The sequence below is a fragment of the Plasmopara halstedii genome (genome assembly GCF_900000015.1).
Source record: "Plasmopara halstedii genome assembly, contig: Scaffold_3109, whole genome shotgun sequence".
NCBI classification, from domain to species: Eukaryota; Oomycota; class Peronosporomycetes; order Peronosporales; family Peronosporaceae; genus Plasmopara; species Plasmopara halstedii.
In genome coordinates, this window is record NW_020190012.1 from 683,259 (window position 1) to 688,014 (window position 4,756).

Here is a 4,756-nt window from a genome sequence, read left to right on the forward strand (position 1 = left end):
CTTAGCGCGTCGAGGACGTCCTTCGCAGCAATTGCGCTGACACTCCGATGCGCAGGAATCATGCTGCTACCCGTAAAGTTTGCTCCAAACAATGCAGAGCATTCATCTACCGGCTACACGCCGTTCTACGGCAACAAAATTGTTCATCCTTGTGTCCCGCCGAAGCCGCCATCCCATGGCTTAGGGCTTGATGGAGAAGGAATAGCCGAGCGGCTCGCTGATGTCAGCCCTCTCACTGACCGCAAAGAAGTCGATGACTTCCTGTCTACCGGAGTGAGTGTCTTACGACACGTTTGCGATGCGATGGCTGAAAGCCAAGACATGCAGAAGAAATATGCATACGGAAGAAGTAGACGAAATGTTAAATATTTTGAGCTCGATGACCTGGTTTATCAAATGCTAAAATACTCCCTAACCATGCAATCTCTGTTGTCTTTAAGTCAAAGCTTTGGGCACGGTTTATCGGACCTTTCGAGGTTGTAGCCAAGCGTGGCCTTTCTATACGCTAATCCTTCCAAATCGAATGCGCATCCACCCAGTATTTTATGTGGGCTTGTTTAAGCCGTACTGGGTTCCGGCGGAAGCGTTGGCACCGGAGCGTCGCCCACAGGCGCTCGATAACCAAAAATCTGAACCAGCAACTGTTTTTGAGCACGTAGTGCAACGATTTCAATCTCATACGGCGCCATGCGCTCCACCTTCGACCGACATCGTCCTCGAGAGCTCGAAGAGCATCGCGAGTTACCGGATGGCGATCGACCAAGTCGTCATCGTCCGCCGCCGACTATTATCAACGAGAATGGTGGCGTCCACTATCACATGGAACGCCTTGTAAATCGACGTCGTCGACAGGGTTTGACCCAATATATTGTGAAGTGGCGGGGATTCCCTGGCTTCAAAAATTTGCGAGAGTTTGAAGTGCCACGTCGGCAAGACTGCTCGGACGTCGTGGACGCTTATGATGAGAGGATTCATGATGTTCCGCGTCGATGATCCCCTCGCGCTTCATGGTAGAAGCTCGAGAAGTCGATGGGCAATAAGCTGAGCTCAAGCTATGACCCTGAGCTGCTGTGGTTGCAGACTCACCCGTTTGAGAAACCACAGAGCTCGCAGGAGCGTGATGGATGATTCCATACGTCGCAAGGCGACAGTCCGAAGGAAGTCGGCGACGGGTCTTCAGTTTAGCTAGCCCAAAACGAAGATGATCATTCACGCGCACGTCCACTTCCTTGTGGCTCAATAGCAAGTAAGACAGCGAGAAACTTCCCACCGCTCAAAGAGATCTTCATCATCTGCAGCGGTTTCGCCAAGGGCGAGCACCAAAGGAGAAACCGCATTCTACTCGAGGGTCAAGGACCGACCGTGGATGCGCGCGCATGAGAGCCGCCCTGTGGACAGCATCCAGCTGTTTCTTCTGTGCCAAATCGAGGTCATTGGTAGTGACACTACTTCCCCCGGTAGTCGAGAGTTCAGAATAGGGACAGGGCATCCGCAAGATTTGCGCAGGCTCACGTCGCGCCGCTGGGGCACCTTGCTCTCTTCTTCTTTCCATCCTGGGAAAGGAGTATCCTACTCGTAGTCGACTTCTTCCAAATCCTCGACGAGGTAATCCATCGCCCGTGCGCGGTCAAGACTCGATATCGCGTCTAGGGTGTTGGTCGTGCGACTCTGTCATTGACAACGCGCTGGGTGGTAATCGATGACCGAGAGCTTGAGTTGCGCTTCCCTTTAAGCCGCGGAAGTTCTGTCCGAAGTTGCACCGCGTGCAGGAGACGAAGAATGGCTTTGCCCGCAGGCGTTCTCAGAACCTGCGAGTCAGGGTGTTTTTCGTGTCGTCGACACAGGGCTCATTGAGCAGAGAAACTCGTGAAGAAAGTCCTGGTGGTGTTGTGGTGTCTTAGCCACGCGAGCCTCGTTCGAGGCGACAGTTGAATGTGAGCTGTAGGTGCTCACAATCTTGATATATAAGAGTGTAACGGGGTTTCACGTGCCCTGGTAGAAGAAAAGTGTGGGTCACAGAAGATAATGTGACCTGGATAGTCTCAAACAAGATGTCAGTACGTGGTTGGAACAGCCAGTTGTTATATATTTCATTAGCTTTTACTGTATAGATAGGAAACCTATAGACTGAGATAAAGACGACTTTGCCGTAAATAAAACCGAAAAAAAAGTTTGAACTTTAAACGAAAGAGTTAATTAGCTTTGGGTTCAGGTTGTACTTACTCTAGGAGTATGTGGATTGCGATCCACTGCACTCGTACTGGTTCTAAGTGTAGAACGAAAGTCGCCAACTTTACCCAAATTTTCTTTTTACCGAGAGAGCTACGGCAGCCCCGCTGCATTCAGCAACGCAGCACATGATGAATCTAACCCGTTTCGATGTGCGTATTGCCCCGGTCGTGCTCGACGCCACAATCATGAGGTTCGATACCTTACAGTCGCGCGGCGAAATAGTTCATCCGTCGTCACATTACGCGGACCTAGTTTACCCCTTACCGCGACAGATTACTTGTGCAAAATAAAATCAAGTAATCATACTACGCGAGAGATAAGGTGACGACGTCGTCATGCAAACGACACATGATATTTGTACATCCGACCGGCTTAGAGCCATATAGAAGTACTTTGAAGTTCACATGCGCATATATAATATCAAATAGCTTCTCGTAATGAACAGACTATTTTTCCAATGTCAGTGATGAAAAAAATGCGAGACGCGTTCCTGCCATTAATATCTGCTTGTAGTAATAAACTGTCTATGATTAATGCTAAGGCGCTTCGGACAACTGATTTATGGCCAATCCGGACTTGTAAGAGTCAGAGAAAACGCACAGACGAGACTTTATTCGGCCTCTTCTGACGCCCCCTACTCATTGACATTCTTATCAAGGAGACTATCGAGGGGAACATAGGTTCTTTAGGCGCATAAAAATACATGGGTGCAGCGGGGCTGTCGTAGCTCTTTTCGTAGAGGAGGCTTACTAGTGCACCCAAATCCTGAACCAAGGTTTATACACTCTTCCGCTCAAAATTAAAACTGTATTCCATTGCTTTATTTGCGGCAGAGTCGTCTATATCCAAAACCATAGGTTTTCCTTAATAATAGTAAAACCTCATTAATGTGCATAACTACTGGCAGTCCTGCCACGTAGTGGCTTCTTGTTACAGTGTAATAACACCATTGTGTGATTTGTTATGTAACCTCCCTCTCAAATAGAATAAATCATTTATAAATATGGAATTCGCATTCTAATTTTGATGTTTATGATGTGCTTGTATGAGACGCGTGTTAATACGTATGTGAGCTGGTAATGATATATGCGCAATTTTAGTGTTCTGTTATTGTGTGTATGTTTGCTTTTGCCTGCCTTCTCATATAGTGTATGCAAAAGGATAGCGGGTATTCACTTGTAATCAACACCTTGGTACGGTCACGCCATCTTGGATACCAACCCTTTCATACAAGGGTACGTGTAACCCCGTTACACTCTCTCCCACCAAAATCGTAAAAATGCACAATTCACAGTTAACAGTCGCCTCGTACGAGGTTTGCATGTCTGATACACCGTTTCGTCCCTTAGAACATCCTTGAACATTCTCCGCTCAATGTTCCCTGTGTCAATAACACGAAAACCACTGGTTTAGCAACTTCCGAGGGTGTCCGCAGGCACTGCCCTTCTACTTCTTCTGCACAGAGTGCATCTCCGGACAGTACGTCTGCGACATCACAGGAAGCACTTCCTAAGCCCTCGGCAACCGAGCGCAAAACAACGCGCCCGACCCGGGCGACGAATCTCCTTATCGAGAAGTTAAGAGAAGTTGACTACGAGTCAGATACTCCTATCCCAGCATGTGAAGACGAAGAGAGCGAGGTGCGCCAACGGCGCGACGTGATCCTGCTCAAACCTTACGAACACCGTGTCCGTTTCCAAGTCTCTCGATTTCGGGGGAAAGTGGTATTATTAAAAATTGCCTCAGGAGCAGCAGTTGGAGGCTGCTCATAAAACGGCTCTCAGGCGCTCGTATTCACGTTCGGTCCTAGACTCTTGAGTGGAATACAGCATCCACTTGGCAGATCCCACTACTGAAGCAAAAGACGCGATCAATCGATCGTGGGGCATCGACGTAGTCGGGCCCCCGGCCGCTACACAAGCTGAGCTTGACCAGCGGGAAGTTCTCTTAGCTCGCTTCTTGGTACCTCAAGAAATCACAATGGATAGGTACCGCGCTCGACTTCGAGCTCAAATAGGAGTCGCTCCTGTACCTGCAATGCGGACTAATACTGAGGTGCTCGCCCCTGGCAAAACCGCTACAGATGATGAAGAGCTCTTTAAACAATGGGTGCAGTGGCACCGGTAGCTTTCCTCGCTGTCAAGCTTATAGCGGAGCCACAAGGAAGTGGACGTGCACGTAGAACGCCATCTCTGATTTGAGTTATCTTAAGGCGCGTCGCCGACTTCACGCATGTTGTCGCCCTGCAACACATGGAATCATCCATCACGCTCCCGCGAGCTCTGTCATTTTTTCACACGGGTGAGCCTACGACCACAGCAGCTCAGGGCCATAGCTTGACCTCAGCTCGCGGACCTTCGACTGCCCGTGCTTCTGCCGAGAAGCGCGAAGCGCAACGACGACGCAAAGCGTCATGATCCTTCTGATCATAAGCGCCCACGACGACTGAGCAGTCTTGCCGACGTGGCACTTCAAACTCTCACGAGTTCTTGAAGTCGGGGAGTCCCCCGCCACTTTTCAAGAT